Source organism: Panthera tigris, chromosome C1 (genome assembly GCF_018350195.1).
Source record: "Panthera tigris isolate Pti1 chromosome C1, P.tigris_Pti1_mat1.1, whole genome shotgun sequence".
Lineage (NCBI taxonomy): Eukaryota > Metazoa > Chordata > Mammalia > Carnivora > Felidae > Panthera > Panthera tigris.
In genome coordinates this window covers 178,048,752-178,066,564 of record NC_056667.1, presented here as the reverse complement: position 1 = coordinate 178,066,564, position 17,813 = coordinate 178,048,752, and the positions used below count along the sequence as shown (strand labels likewise).

At 34.7% G+C, this 17,813-nt stretch overlaps 1 long non-coding RNA gene across 1 annotated transcript in view; it reads left to right on the top strand.

Annotated features, from left to right (window-relative positions):
* The window catches only part of LOC122241552, a 36,953-nt gene extending 20,602 nt beyond the window's left edge, over positions 1 to 16,351 (top strand). The window contains exons 2-3 of the long non-coding RNA XR_006221787.1: positions 6,019 to 6,090; positions 16,284 to 16,351. This is a non-coding gene — a long non-coding RNA (uncharacterized LOC122241552). The remainder of the gene's footprint in view (positions 1 to 6,018; positions 6,091 to 16,283) is intronic.
* The last annotated feature ends 1,462 nt before the right edge of the window (positions 16,352 to 17,813 follow it).

The window sequence follows — 17,813 nt, the reverse complement described above, 5'->3', positions numbered from 1 at the left end:
CAGTTCATGGGTTTGAGCCTCAGGTTGGGCTCTACGCTGACAGTGTGGAGCCTGCTTGAGATTCTCTCTCCCTCCCTCTCTCTCTCTGCCTCTCCCCCATGCTCTCTCAAAATAAATAAACAAACTTTTTTTTTTAAATGACTGAATTCACCTTCTCCCTGGAACAAACCAAAAATACAGAGAATGACAAGAAAACCGGGAGAGAGATGTGAACACGGTAACAAAGGAAACTCCACCCCCAAACAATTAATGATAGTGGGAAGGAATAGTCGTGAGTGACTGGGAACAGATTCAGTCTGTCCTTGAGCACAGAAAAACCAAGGTTTAGAGAGCAACTAGCATATGAAAGAGACAACACTAGAACTTTGCCAAATGTCCAAGGAGCTGTGGAAAATCTCTCTAGATCAGAGAGACTAAAGAATGACTTATTTTCCCACCCCACCTCAAAAGCCTAGACCAGAGTAATGTTTGGACACTATAAGAGGCAGGCTCAGATAATAATTATTGGGTCCCAACACCATATCTGGTGGGTCCAGTCATCACAGGGAGTTTGTGAACTCAGTGAGCCCGGGATCCACAAACCCCAGACCCATATGAGCTCCAGTCATGTTAGAACACAGGCAAAAAACAAACAAACAAACAAGATGTATTTTCAAACGATCAAGTAGAGGTAGAAAAAGAACAAACAAAACATAAAGCCAGGAGAAGAGGGGAAATAATAAAGATTAGAGCAGAAATCAGTGATATAGAAACAACAACAACAACAACAAAAAAAAAACAAAAACAAAAAACAAAAACAGTAAAGCAGATCAATGGAACCAAAGTCTGGTTCTTTGATAAATTAATAAAATTGATAAACCCCCAGGCAGACTTATCAAAAAGAAAAGAGAAGGGACCCAAATAAAAATAAAATCATGAATGAGAGAGGAGAAGTCACAACTAACACCACAGAAATACAAACAACTATAAGTATATATTATAAATATAAATATAAATATAAATATAAATATAAATATAAATATAAATATATATATATATATATATATATATATATATATCTCCAAAATTGAGCAATCTGGAAGACATGGACAAATTTGCAGAAACATATAAACTACCAAAACTGAAACAGGAAGAAACAGAAAATTTGAACAAACCCGTAACCCGTAAAGAAATTGATCCAATAATCAAAAATCTCCCAAGATATGAAAGCCCAGGGCCAGATGGCTTCCCAGGGGAATTCTGTAAAACATTTAAAGAGTTAATACATATTACTCTCAAACTATTCCAAAAAATAGAAATGGGAAGAAAACTTTCAAACTTATTTTAGAAGGCCAGCATTATCTTGATTTCAAAAGAAGACAAAGATCCCATTAAAAAGAATTAAAGGCCAATATTCCTGATGAGCATGGATGTAAAATTTCTCAACAAAATACTAGCAAATCAAATGCAACTGTATATTAAAAGAATCATTCGCCATGATCAAGTAGAATTTATTCCTGGGCTGTCAGGTTAGTTCCAGATTTGCAAATCAATCAATGTGAAACATCACATTAATAAAAGAAATGATAAGAATCATACGATCCTCTCAACGGATTCAGAACAAGCATTAGACAAAGTACAGCATCCATTCTTAATAAAAATTCTCAACAAAATAGGGATGGAGGGAATACAGCTCAACATCATAAAGGCCATATGCAAAAGACACACAGCTAATATTATCCTTAATGGGGAAAACCTGAGAGCTTTTTCTCTATGATCAGGAACAAAATAGGTATGTCTACTTTCACCATTGTTATTTAACATAGTACTGAAAGTCTTAGCCACAGCAATCAGAAAATGAAAAGAAATAAAAGTTCTCCAAATCAGCAAGGAAGAACTCAAACATTCACAATTCACAGATGACACCTCACTAAAAAATTTCTCCAACTGATACATGAATTCAGCAGTCACAGGATACAAAATCATCGTACAGATATCTGTGGCATTTTTATACACCAATAACAAAGCAGCAGAAAGAGCAACAAAGCAATCCATCTCATTTACAATTGTACCCAAAACCATAAGATACTTAAGAGTAAACCTAACGAAAAAGGTAAAAGATCCGTTCTCTGAAAACTATGGAACACTTAGGAAAGAAATTGAAGATGAGACAAAGAAATGGAAAAACATCCCATGTTCATGGATTGGAAGAACAAATATTGTTAAAATGTCCACACTACCCAAAGAAATCTACACATTTAATGCAATCCCTATCAAAATACCAACATCACTTTTCCACAGAGCTAGAATAAATGAATCTAAAATTTATATAGAGCCACAAAAGACTCTAAATAGTCAAAGCAATTTTGAAAAGCAAAGCAAAGCTGGAGGCACCACAATTCCAGACTTCAAGCTATATTTGAAACCTGTAGTCATTAAGACTGTATGGTACTGGTCAAAAACAGACATATAGGTCAATAAAACAGAATAGAGAACCCATAAATGGGCCCACAAATATAAAGTCAACTAATCTTCAAAAAAGCAGATAAGAATATTCGATGGAAAAAAGACAGTCTCTTCAACAAATGCTGTTGGGAAAACTGGACAGCAGCCTCCAGAGGAATGAAACTGGAACACTTTCTTACACCATGCACAAAAATATAATCAAAATGGATAAAACACATAAATGTGAAACAGGAAACCATCCAATTCCTAGAGAAGAACATAGGCAGCAACCTCTTTGACCTTGGCTGCAGCAATTTCTTACTAGACATGTTTCTGGAGCAAGGGAGACAAAAGCAAAAATGAACTACTGGGACTTCACCAAGATAAAAAGCTTCTACACAGTGAAGGAAACAATCAACAAAACTAAAAGCAACCAACAGAATGGGAGAAGATATTTGCAAATGACATATCTGATAAAGGGTTAGTATACAAATCTATAAAGAACTTATCAAACTCAACACTGAAAAAACAAATATTCCAATTAAGAAATGGTCAGAAAACATGATTAGACACGTTTCCAAAGAAGACATCCAGAAGGCTAAGAGACACATGAAAAGATGCTCTATATCACTCATCATCAGGGTAATACAAGTCAAAACCACAATGAGATCCCACCTCACAGTTGTCAGAATGGCTAAAATTAATGACACAAGAAACAACAGGTGTTGGTGAGGATGCAAAGAAAGGGGTACTGCTTCAAGTTGTTAGAGCACTGTATTTACCCTGGAACCACAAGGACAGTTAAACCTCCCATTCGAGTATTTCTTGATTATCAGAAAAATTAACAGTTAATTGAAGATTTTACTAATTTAATTACTGTCCAGTCTGGATATTTTTCAAGGATTTGGGGGATGATACCAGTTAGGGATCATAAACTTGTTGCCCTTTAGGCAATAAATCTCATTGCGAGAAGTAAAATATTTTAAAGGGAATTATGAAGTTTTGCTAATTAGCATCATCATTACCTTTATAAGTCAATTTTGTGTAAAATACATGCTTTGAAAGAAATAATTTAGATGTCAAGTTTTACAAAAAATATACGCCTGGTTTAAAATAGGTGTTCAGGTTTCTTTAACACAGTACTGCTTAGACCTTTTAATGTGTATTGTTAATCTGATGCTCAGGATATATCTTACATTATCTCCTAGAATTATGTGATCTCATATCCTTTCTTTTTTGTTTCCCATGGACATTTTTCAGAATTAGTGTCCAGAGAAATGCCTTTGGCATTGGGAATTTCTCATAGGATTTTCTCTAATGATATGCAGTTGAGAATAAAGAAAATAGAACAAAAATCCTATTTTATTTATCATAATGGTAAGGCAAATAGCTCTTGTGTGTTGAACTGATACTAAACGTCTGCTGAATTAAAGAACCATAGTCTGCATATCTTCCGAAAGAGTCTAAATAACCAACATGTCTTTAGCTCGCTTAAGTTTTTTTTTCATTACAGAATGACAATAGAGGAAGCACATTACATTGGTTTGACAAAGCCAAATTATACATATAGTCTGTGCATTATTATATATCACAGGAAAGCTGGACATTTAACCAGACAGCCTTTTTATATATCCAGAAAAACAATTTGGTTATTTTCTTGAGCAAATCTGCCCAATTTTTCTCTTAGTAAATGTGATATTTTTCTATAAACTGAATCCTTGCCCTAAGATGCAAGGGCATATTGGTTGAGAGAGAAAACTGGCAAAACACTGTTTATGTCACTGCTCCTTTCTGAACCAGATCATCAAGAATAAAGATTTGATATACCACATAACTGCTAAGACTTGATCACACCTACTTTTCTCATCTGTCAAAAAGTCAACCCGAAGAATGAAGAAAAAGATATAAATTAAACAAAATGTCCAAAACAATCATAGAGTCTAACCACAGAAATATAGCCCAACTGGACATTTATTTTTTTTTCTTAGAATTGCACAAGGTCCAAATAGGAAACAGATGGCATACTCAAATTAGGATGATTTCAGAAATGTTTAATAAAGGGACTATTCACAAAGTGAAGGTGTGTGTAGGGGACCCACAAGGGATAATGCACTCAGACTACTAAATGGAGCGGCATACGCCACCCCCCCCCCCCAGAGCCAGAGGGACAGGGACAGTAGGATTATTGAAATAAAGAAGGAAATAAGGCTACTTTGAAAGACATATTTGGTCAGAGGATGCAGCCCAAGCTGATACCACATGGGTGTGGCTAGAAGAACAAAGGCTAGTCTTATTTATTCCTTCTTCTGATCTCATGTAGAAGCTTCTCTTGGAATACCCAATAGGAAGTGGGGGACAAAGGAGACTGTTGATATTGCCCATTCACCTAGAGACAAGAGCCAGTTGGGAAAAGGGTAAAACTAAAGAGACCAGTGGAAAATAACTCATAATGACTGGTCAACCTTCAAGAATTCATCATATGTTCAATTACAGGAGCCAAGAAAAATTACTTTGAATGTCATCATTCTGTAAGAACCTTAGGTTTAGATTTAGGTATGCTACTTTCTTTTCTCCATTTTTACTTTTTCTTTTATGTTCCCCCCTCTCCCCTTCCATCATGGATCCTTGTGCTGTGTTGTGACTTCAAATGCTGTATGACTCATTACCAGTGCTCTGATTTTTTTTTTTTCCTCTATTATCTGGCCTGGGATGAAATAATCAGCTATGAAGTCAGAAAATTAGATTTCAGACTGCCTAAATGTAAGCCTCATCACCATATTTAACTAGGTTAAATTAGGACTATGAGTTAATGAAGGTACCATAATCTGAAAAACTTCTGACTTCTAATAATTTTCTTATTCTTTTAACTTCAAATCCTTTCGTGAACATTTTAGGCAAGTTAGTGTGTGTATATATATGTATATATGTATGTGTGTGTATATATATACACACATACTTTTATATATATACATATATATACTTTTATATATACTTATACATATATACTTATATATATAAACTTATATATATACTTATATATATATACACTTATATATACTTATATATATATACACATATATTTTTTTTTTAATTTTTTTTTTAACGTTTATTTATTTTTGAGACAGAGAGAGAGCGAGCATGAATGGGGGAGGGTCAGAGAGAGGGAGACACAGAATCTGAAACAGGCTCCAGGCTCTGAGCTGTCAGCACAGAGCCCGAGCGGGGCTCGGGCTCACGGACTGCAAGATCATGACCTGAGCCGAAGTCGGACGCTTAACCGACCGAACCACCCAGGCGCCCCTACACTTACATATACTTATATATATAATACCTTTAAAACATTCACTTGCTATGTATACATATTCAGAATGTGCAATTTAGTTACATTTAAGAATATGTAACATGTTAACACCTTTCAAATTACTGAATTAATTTGAGATTTCATTGACGTTTCATATGGCATTAAAATCTTCCTATTGTTTTATTAAACTATTATCACATGAATTCCCCAGCTTACACTGCCCAGGCCAACTGTTGGCTGAAAAATAAATGCCTTAGCCTTATTCTGTCTCAATTTCTACCACTCTGCAACAGGAATGAGGATCCCATCTCTATTTATACCATACTGCATATAAGTGACGACCAGGCACTACTTTACTACTAATGGTGAGTTTATCCATTGGTTTGGGCATTATATTCAATATTGATAGTAACGCAAAGATTCAGTGACCTTGTTTCCATGGGCAATGTATAGGGTGATCTTAATTCCAGGATCATCCCCAAACTGTTTCTGGTTTATTCACGTAAATGCCTATTTACACTGTTCTCCCAGTTTAATAGTGATGCATACCCTCTCACAAGTATCCAGGTTTGGATAATAAATGATATAATAACCATAGTTCCAAAATATTATTTCTTATAGACATTAGTTCATATTATATATGAAGTAATTGTTGATGGTCATAAACATCCAAGGAATGCTGGGTTAAAGAAATTTGAATAATGTAATTCATTTATTTATTTTTTTTATTTTCTAAATTATTCTCTGAAAATTTACTATGATAATATATGTCATGATTTTTTTTCCAAAGCTTAATTTGGTATGACATATTAGCGAATCTTATTTTGACACATTTGTTTTTCATGTAGTATTTCTGGACTGATATATAATACCCTAGTGGCAATTGTGAAAGTATACTGTCTGCCCTGTTCACAAACGTGTTCCTAACCCTTCTGCTTTCTAGTTGCTTTGCTGTGTTTTGGCTAGTACATCATTTCTTTTCTGCCGGTCCCTATTACATGTAGCTAGGATGACCACATAATTTATAAATTAAACAGGAAAACTTTTGAGATAAAAGGGAACTCAAAGACATCAAGCTCAACCCAGGATTGCCATGATAAACCATGATACATGGTCAGCCTAACAATGGAGCACAGTTAGAAGTCTACTATTCTCATACACGAGAGAAGAAAAAGTGCCTTAAATAAAATAACATATGTTTTATAATTGGCCTCTTCCAAATTGATTTATCTTTATTTGAGTTGTTTACCTTTGACAGATTCCCTTTAGGTGTTATTCCACTGCAGCTAAAAATAGTGAGGAATGTGCATTTTAATGTACAAGATATGCTCATGACTACATTGCTTCATTTAAAAACTCTTATTTAGGGGCACCTGGGTGGCTCAGTCGGTTAAGTGTCCGACTTCGGCTCAGGTCACCATCTCGCGGCCCGTGAGTTCGAGCCCCGCGTCGCGCTCTGGGCTGATGGCTCAGAGCCTGGAGCCTGCTTCCGATTCTGTGTCTCCCTCTCTCTCTGCCCCTCCCCCGTTCATGCTCTGTCTCTGTCTCAAAAATAAATAAAATGTTAAAAAAAATTAAAAAATAAATAAATAAAAACTCTTATTTAGAAAAACTCTAGGGGCACCTGGATGGCTCAGTCAGTTAAGCATCAGACTCTTGGTTTCAGCTTAAGCCATGATCTCAGGGTTCATGAGCTCAAGCCTCATGTCAGGTTCTGTGCTCACAGTACAGAGCCTGCTTGGGATTCTTTCTCTCCTCTCTCCTTCTGTCTCTGCTCTCCACCCCCTACCTCTCAAAATAAATTAAAAAAAAAAAAAAAAAAAAAAAAAAGCTCTATACAGTTTACTCTGGTAAGGATACAATTTATTTTTAACCCAAGGCTGATTAATATTCCAAGAGGTGAACAAAAAAAATCAATGTCATGGATAAGAACAAATCCTTACTTAAATATATTTTTCTATTTTGTGGATATCACTACCAACATTTATTAACAAATCTAAAATGAGATAAATGTGTTAGGCATTTTCAGAGAGGATTATAAAAACTTATCCTATCCTAAACTATCACAGTGGATTAAATAAGAATACTCGAAATTTAGGAGAATGTAAAGTTACACTCACCTTAATGCCAGAAGGCTGGCCAAAATTAAGAGCAGTATGTTATGTCATGGGAATGATGTTTACTTAACACAGTATCTTTAGGGATATTCTAGCCTGAAAAACTGGTCTATTTCTTAGGAATTTATCATTTTACTTTCTTAAAAAAATAATGCTTTTGATGTATTAAATAGAACAAAAAATATAAAATTAACTGCCATCTGTTAACTACCCAATTTTTAAAACTTTGCTCTGAGTTCTTGAACACAGTTCTACCTAGTCAGGCCACTCATGGGAAATCTCATATTATTGCCAAATAGAGGTTTAATTCCAAGTTCATTGGTTAAGAATAAAAAACGATATGATCATCAGATGAATGTGGCTGGCATGTGAAAAAATAAGTCAAAAAAAGAGTGCACAAATGGAATATGCAGAAACTCTGAAATGCTTCAGGTGCACAAACCTCTTTAAAGTTTACTAAGGTTGGAATAGATTGCTTTTGAATGTGGCACTTTTTTCCTTAACAAGTCCCCACTGATTGAAACACAATTAACAGTGAATCAAACTTTTAGGACTTTAAGTCAAATTGTCAATTTGTTCAAATGCTATATGTACACTTACTAAAGCAATACCAAATCTGTTGCTGCACTAACTACTGCTTTATTGAATGTCAACTTGAGAGTATTGGCAGTCTGTAGGAAAGAACTACTAAGCCAGGGCTCATGATAGATTAACTGCATATTTGCTTCTAAGAATAGAGTTTAATACCTGTAGAAAATACAAAATATGTGAATCACTAGCATATAATTTTACAGCCTTCAATACAGTTAAATAGGTTATAATTTTCCTCCATTTTAATTGCTAAGGAACAATTCTTTAAACATATTTTCTTTTTTAATCCTGTGGCAATACCTATTTGCAGCTAGAGCTATGGAAGTAAATTCCAGGTTATAGGCATGGACCAACAAACAATATAAAGCTACAGTATATGGGTAAATATCTTTAAGTAAGAGACTTAATTATATATACATATATGTGTTATGAGATTTATATTCCATATGCAAATATCTATTTACATTAGAGTGTAAATGAAGGATTCCACAAATATTAACTCTATTGGAAAGAGAGAGAGAGGGAGAGGGAACCTATAAGAACTCAGTTTGGTTTCTTGATGCTAACACCCATAATTGTGAACCTACAACTTCTTGCATGCATTACTTCCACGACAGATTTGGACTCTGCAAAACTAGTATCCTTCACCCCCTATATAGTTTAAAGAATAGGGCCATGTTTGTATTGGCTTGACAGTTTTATTTTATTTTTCTTCCTAACTGGTAAATGAAAAAAAAAATAATTGTCTTCCCTTCACACATGGTTAACAATGTTACCTACCAGAGAGAATGATGCCAAATGTAATTGTGAAAATAGAACAATTTTAAAGGATGTGATGAGTAAGTAAGCTAATGACTCTTTGTATTCTCCAATCATTTGCATTGCATGTGTGCTGGGTTATATGGATGGATGGAGAGCTGCTCTGGATGTTTCTTACCAGTGGTTTGCAATATAGCAAAATGGGATGCTTCCATTTGACAAGTTTAAGAAAAGAAACCCTTCAATGGACATGAGCCTTTGGAAACTACAAAATGAAAAAAGAGCAAACACTCAAAAACCTTTGGAAAAGTCTCTGAAATATTTGTTTGCTTACGCGCAAAAAATGAAGACTTGCTGGGAGAAAAAAAGGCAAGAAACTTCACAGCAATGTAATATATGGTTTTGAAAAATTTTTTTTAATGTTTATTTATTTTTGAGACCGAGAGACAGAGCATGAACGGGGAGGGTCAGAGAGAGAGGGAGACACAGAATCTGAAGCAGGCTCCAGGCTCTGGGCTGTCAGCACAGAGCCCGACGTGGGGCTGGAACTCATGAACTGTGAGATCATGACCTGAGCCGAAGTCGTACGCTTAACCGACAGAGCCACCCAGGCGCCCCTGTAATATATTGTTTGACGAAAATTTGAAAATTATATGAATTCACTAACTACCAAATAATATCTCTGTCTAGCTTTCATCCATAGAAATTAACCACTAGCTATTTTGAGTGTTGATCAATTTACCACTTGTTTCTATGATGAAATTTTACTAGCTGGTTATTATCCCCTACAAATAACACATAATCACCTTACTTAGCCTGTAACCTATTATGAGACAATCAATTTATATTGATTTTAGTTTATTTTAATGAAATTATAAGTTTTATTTAAAAAAATATTTATACATATTTCTCGAAAATGTTAATCACATTGTAAGAGTTTTAACACAGGGCACCTGGGTGGCTCAGTCAGTGAGCTTCCAAGTCTTGTCTTGATTTTGGCTCAGGTCATGATCTCGTGGGTCATGGGTTCAAGCCCCATGTTGGGCTCTGCATTGACAGTGTGGAGCCTGCTTGAGATTGTCTCTCCTCTTTCTCCCTCACTTGCACTCTGTCTCAATAAACAAACATTAAAAAAAACATTTAAAAAGCTTTAACATATTGTTATATTGGCCTTTAAAAAGACCATGCCAATTTACACTGCTAGTGTGTATATTAGAGTGCTCACATTTTATATCTTTATAAATTTCAGGTACTTATTTAATATGCAATTTCTCGGGGCGCCTGGGTGGCTCAGTCGGTTAAGCGTCCGACTTCGGCCCAGGTCATGATCTCGCGGTCCGTGAGTTCAAGCCCCGCGTGGGGCTCTGTGCTGACAGCTCAGAGCCTGGAGCCTGTTTCAGATTCTGTGTCTCCCTCTCTCTGACCCTCCCCCGTTCATGCTCTGTCTCTGTCTCAAAAATAAATAAACGTTAAAAAAAAATTTTAAATATGCAATTTCTCATTAGATAGGCAAAAATAGAATCCTATTTAAATTTATATCACTATTTTTATAATGAATATCTGTATCTTATTCAATTACAGTTTTTCAATTACAGTTCAATTCTTGAAATGATCTGCCTATATCCTGCTACACTATTTCATTTAGATTTCTTCTTATATAAGATTTGTGCATACAGTAATATAAGTAATAACTCTTTTGCATGTATATTGAAATTATCTTTTCCCAATTTGTCTTTTACATTTTCCCTTGCATTTTATTATTTCTGTAATCTATATTATGTTTATACTTTTTAGCTGTTTACTGTGAAATGCATCATGTACATATATACATATATATGTCACATTTTATATTGGTAATACCACAAACTAAATCTTTGCACTCAGCTAGAGAAATAGAGTATTATTTATAGCTTTGAAACTCCGTGTATACCCTCCAGTTTATATCCTTGCTCATCCCTCACAGGTATAAACACTATCCTGAATCACTGACCATCAGAAGTCAATTATAAGTTGTAATACATGAATCATATAACAATTATGTCTGTACAGATTGTCTACATGACATATGATTGTGTTCCTAAATTATGTAATTCCTGTCTTTAAAATATACTCTAACAGGAACTAGGACAGGCTACATAATCTATAGGGCCCAGTGAAAATGAAAATGGTGGGTCCTTATTCAAAATTTTTCTAAGAATTCTAAGATGATAGCAGCAAAGCCTTTAATCAAGAGTGGGGCCTTATGTATCAGCACAGGTCATACCTATGCAGATGGCCCTGTGTGAAGGGATACTCTACCTTTCCTACTTGAAACTTGATATTTTTTTTGCTTCTTTATGTTTTATAGTTCAACCAGTGAAACTTTAAGAAACTCATCAATGACTTCAAGCAGTCATTTTCACTAATACATAAGATTTTAAGAGAACACCAAAGATTTTTTTAACCCATTAAAATCTTAGTGGAAATGTGGACTACTTCTTAGTTTTGGGCTTGCCTCTCTACAGGTTTCCATTTACATGTGCATAGGTTTCTCCAGTGTTCATAATTAGAAACAGTCTAATCCCTCACATTTGAAGAGCCTGGAGCAAGAGTAAAAATAGAAGACAGATGATGGTATGTTTTAAATATGTTCAAGTTACAAAAAAAGATAATAAACTGTTAAATAAAATACTTTCAGTTTTTCTACCTTGAAAATAGTTGTTTAATATCACAGAATGATTCTTTGTTCATACATAACTCTTGCGAAATCCCACACTACATCTTAAGGACTTCTGGAACCACACATTGTAGCAAGATGAGAATAGGATGATTGCCCAAAAGTACTGGGCATGTACTGCATTACTGCCATCTAAGCAAGAAGATCAAGGGGCGCCTTGAGCGCCGACTTCAGCTCAGGCCACGATCTTGCAGTTCTTGGGTTTGATCCCTGCATGGGGCTCTGTGCTGACAGCTCAGAGCCTGGAGCCTGCTCTGGATTCTGTGTCTCCCTCTCTCTCTCTCTGCCCCTCCCCTACTCATACTCTGTCTCTCTCTGTCTCTCAAAAATAAACAAACATTTAAAAAAAAAAATGATCTGCCAAGTCTTTTATTTAACATAATCACATCTGCTGGTTAAATCTTCCCTACACTCAGAAGCAATGTCTGAATCTCATGGCAGCTAGCAGCACAGGCCATAAACCATGCAGCTTTTATTTTGAAGCATAGGACAAGAGATGAGGAGAAACTTTAACTCAAAGCTTCAAAGTGAGAGTCATGATCTCATACGTGCCTGGGTGTTTGGCTACTGAGCTAACAATGTGATTTATTATGGGGGTTTAGACCATGTGTTAATATTTCTGATCTCTGGAGAAACTTGAGACTAAAAAGTATTGTCCTGACTTCCAGGAGGGGCTGAAGACTAAAGGTCAGCCACAAGGGAAATGTGATTGAAGCCCAATAACCTCTGGATACCAAAGGCTCAAGCGAGCTTCCCTGTCTGGCAACACTATACATTTTGTCACACATTGTGGCCAAGAGGAGTTACCACTGTGCATGATCAATGGGGAATAGAAAACTGGAAATGCCAGTATTTAGATCCCTCCTGAAACCTACCTTTTGTGTCTCTTCTTTTGGTTGATTTAATATGTATCTTCTTCCTATAAAAAAAACTGCAACTAGGAGTGTAGCTGAGTACTACTTACCAATTATTAATCCTGAGGGTAGTTTCAGGAACCCCAAACTTTGAAATTGATGTCAGAAGTGATGGACATCTTATGTGGAGGCTCTGCCCCCTAATTTTGTTTTGGCTAACCTCTTTGTAATAGCTTCTATGACATTCTCCAAAAAGTCATGACTCATAGATTCAGGTTTTATTTGCCACTAGAAATCCTTAGTTGGATATAGTCCTATTGAGTGTATTTAATAAATAAGCCATCTTCCTCCTAAAAACTATCATTGCAAAATATATGTGTGTGTGTGTGTATATATATATATATACACACACACACACATATACATAATATATGTATATATACACATATACATAATATATGTATATATATGCACACATATATATGTGTGTGCATAATATGTGTGTGTGTATGTATGTGTGTGTATGTATGTGTATATATATATATATATATATATATATATATATATATATATATATAAAACTGCTATTTTACCCATAATTTCAATTGACAAGGAGGTCACCTGTTTGTTTGGTTTTTTTTTTTCCTTTTCTTGGAGGTGTCTCCCAAGTCAAGGAAGTAAACGTATCAGTATAGAAATAAATAACTGTAGTTTGGCTGCTTTAACACATTTCTTCCACTCAGTAGTGAGAATTTAAAGGTATCTGCTATAGCCCTAAATTCTTGGCATCAGTAGTCAAGACAGCAACTACTGTCAGTTCACAAAATCAAACAAATAACAAAATATATTTTGAGTCTTATGTATGAGACAATGTATGGGAGTGGATGAACTATTCGTTTTTTCACAATGTTTTTGCTTTCTATCCGTTATGTTAATCTCTTCAAACCACAAGGAATCAATATTCCTTTCATTCACAAATGACTATTCTGCTGAATTGCAGTACTTGTCAGCCCTAGCAATTTCCATATTATAAATTCTATAACTGATAATATGTATAAATTGTACTATAATAAAAGATCATTTCGCAAAATAAAACAAAAAAGGTCAAAACTAAATGTTGCTAATTACTATTTTTAGTCTTGTTAAGATGAAGAATTATATCATTTAAGCTTTCACAAAATGTTTCTCATCAACAGATGTCTACTGCTTTAGGTTAACCTATATTCTAAGAAGTATCTAATATTTGAATCATTTGTCTTCTTCTGTTTGCAAGTCAATAATAATTAAGTACAAATTAGTCATCTGGTGACTCAAACATTTGAGATTATCTAAAATAGATCAGAATCATAAGGAGAAAAATATTGTGTAGCAACAATATGAAACATTAAATTTCAAAATATGAACACTACTGAGGCTTTGATGAAAATCTTGTCTTTCTTCCCCATGGTATATGATCTTTGGGTGGGATTATTGCAAATATGACCTGAATTGTAGTCCTTACAGGTTATGAGATAAGCATCTCTGTCCTGAAAGGTCTTAGAGAGAACTGAGAGCAGGAATGAGTTCTTAGCACTTCTTGGCTCTGGACACATTATCGCCAGCCCAGAAATTAAAGAAGATGAATCAAACTTAAAACTACAACATTGAGTAAATAAAACATGGGTTTAAGAAAAAAGAAAGAAGGCAAGCATTATACTTCTGTCACCAGTGCCCTCTTGGAAGAACATATACAACACAGGAAGAAAAATGTACAGTAATTAAAAACTCATACATTCACTTAAAATATCAATCATTTGTCAGGGTTAAAAAAAGAAAAGAGAATATTTGAGAACTCAGAAATGATAAAAGTTATTTCTATTAAAAAAACAAATTCAATTAGAATAATACAATAACCATTGATGATTCTGATGTTAACTATGTGTTAAGCACATAAATGTGTTTCTTTTTTCCCCGCTAACTTATTTAATTCCATTAATACTGTCAGTTAAATACTAAAAATTCCCTTATTTTTTAAATAAGTAAAATTTCTGGCAGGGTTACCTCCAGCTATTGGGCTCGTGCTGTTCCTTAAAAAATAAAATCCTTGGAGTCCCTGGATGACTCAGTCTGTTCAGCATCTGACTTTGGCTCAGGTCATGATCTCATGGTTCTCATGGGCTCAAGCCCCACATCAGGCTCTGCACTGATGGGGGAGAGTCTTCTTGGGATTGTCTCTCTCCCCATCTCTATCCCTCTCTCTTTGCCCCTTCCACGTGTACACGCTCTGAAAATAAATAAACTTTGAAGTATTTTTTAAAAATGCTCATGGATTGGAAGAATTGATATTGTTAATATGTCCGTACTACCTAAAGCAATGTATAGATTTGATAGCAATCCCTATTAAATACCAGTATTATTTTTTCACAGAACTAGAAGCAAATAATTCTAAAGTTCATATGGAATCATGAAAGACCCTGAATAGCCAAAGCAATCTTGAGTAACAACAACAAAAGCTGGAGGTATCATTATTCCAGAATTCAAGATATACTACAAAGCTATAGTAATCAAAACAGTATGGTACTAGCACAAAACAGATACATAGACCAGTGGAATAGGATAGCAAGCCCAGAATAAATCCACACTTATATGGTCAATTCTTCTAGGACAAAGGAGGAAAAAAATACACAATGGGGTGTGCAGTTTTCATTGGAGAATATATGATGAAGAATATTCAGTAAATGGTATTGTGAAACTAGACAGCTACATGTAAAAAAATAAAAATAAAAAAAATGAAACTAGATCCTTTCTTATACCATACACAAAAATAAACTCAAAACAGACTAGAGATCTAAATGTGAGACCTGAAACCATAAAACTCCTACAAGAAAACATAGGGAGTAATCCCTTAAGCATCAGTCATAGCAACATTTTCCATATATGTCTCCTAAGGTAAAGGAAACAAAAGCAAAAAAATAAACTGTTGCGAGTATACCAAAATAAAAATGTTTTGCACAGTGAAGGAAACCATCAACAAAATGAAAAGACAACCTACTGAATGGGAGAAGATATTTGTAAATTATTATGTATCTGATAAAGGGTTAATATAGCAAATACATAAAAACTTCCACAACTTAACATCAAACAGATAATCTGATTAAAAATGGGAAAATCTGAATAGACATTTTTCCAAAGAAGACATACAGATAGCCAACAGATACATGAAAAGATGCTCAACATAACTAATAATCAGCGAAATGCAAGTCAAAACTTCAATGAGAGATCATCTCACACATGTCAGGATGGCTAAAATCAAAAACACGAGGAATAATGAGTATTGGCAAGGACCTGTAGAAAAGGGGAGCTTTATGCACTGTTGTTGGGAATGACTGGTGACTGGTGCAGCCACTGTGGAAAACAGTATGGCATCTTCTTAAAAAATTAAAACCAGTAATAACCTATGAGCCAGTAATTCTACTGAGTATTTACCCAAGTAAAGCAAAAACACTAATTCAAAAACTTATGTATCCCTATGTTTCTTGCAGCATTGTTTACAATTGCAAAGACATGGAAGCAAATAGGGACCCGTAGTACATGAATGGATAAAGATGTGGTAAATATATACAATGGAGTATTACCGAGTTATAAAAAAGAATGAGATCTTGCCATTTGGGACAACACAATGGATCTAAAGGGAACTGAAATAGGTGAACTGAAATAAGCCAGAGAGAGACAAATATCATATGATTTCATTTATATGTGGAATCTAAAAAAAGAAAAAGAAAAAGAAATAAAAAGAAAACAAATGAACAAGCAAACAGAACAAGCAAACTCTATAAATACAGAGAACTGGTGGTTGCCAGAAGGGAGAGCGTTGGGTAGATGAGTAAAACAGGTGAAAGGGATTAAGAAGTATAAAGTTCTAATTACAAAACAAAGTCACAAAGATGAAAATTGGGGAATTTTCATAAAATTAGCATAGGATGAAAATTAGCAGAGGGAACATAGTCAATAATACTGCAATAACATTATGTGGTAATAGATGGTTAACTGTACTTATCATGGTAAGCGTAGTATAATGTATGGAATTGTTGAATCACTATGTTGTACACCTGAAACTAACATTGTATATCAACTATACTTCATAAAAAAATACAGTAGATAATTTTTAGCAAATACATCAACATAGGTAATATAAAGGAGCACAGGAAGGAGATTTTCATGAACTATGGGTACCACTATAGTACATTCAAGCAAGCAAATAAACATAACAAATGATTTTATTGGATGATAATATGTAAACATAGGATTCAAATGCTGAAATGTAAATTTTATGTATGGGAAAATCCAAAAATAGTATGAAATTAAAACACAAACACTTGGGGCTCCTGGGATGCTCAGTCGGTTAAGCATCTGACTCTCTGTTTCATCCACAGTTTCATGGGTTCAACCACTACATGGGGCTCTGCACTGGCAATGTGGATCCTGCTTGGGATTCTCTCTCTGCCTCTCCCCCACTTGCAGTGTCACTGTCTCCCTCAAAATAAATAAATTTAAGAAAAAGCGCTAAAATACATAAATTATTAAAAAAAAAAAAAAAAAACCTCAGGTTTTGGAAGGGAAGAAGTCATAGAATTCAAAAAAGAAAACCTTTCTAATGCCGTGCATTGGTATCAAAGTATAAAACCTGGCAAATATAATGTCTTTGTAGAAGAAATTATTTTTTAATAGTTATATATTAAAAATGTTTTTTTGTTGTTTTGGGGTGCCTCAGTGGCTCACTCAGTTGAATGTCAGACTTTGGCTCAGGTCATGAATTCCTGGTCTCTATGTTTGAGCCTCACTTCAGGTGAGGCTCAACTGAGAGCAAGCGGCCTACTTTGGATTCTCAGTCTCCCTCTCTCTCTGCCCCTCCCCGACTCATGTCCTCACTCTCAAAATAAACATTAAAAAATATTTTTTTTGTTTTATTAGGGATCAGAATGAAATCATGAATGAATTCAGAGTTAAAATGTTCAATTTTATAACGAATTAAAGAGGTAAGGATAATGTAACAATGTTTCTATTTCTTCTAT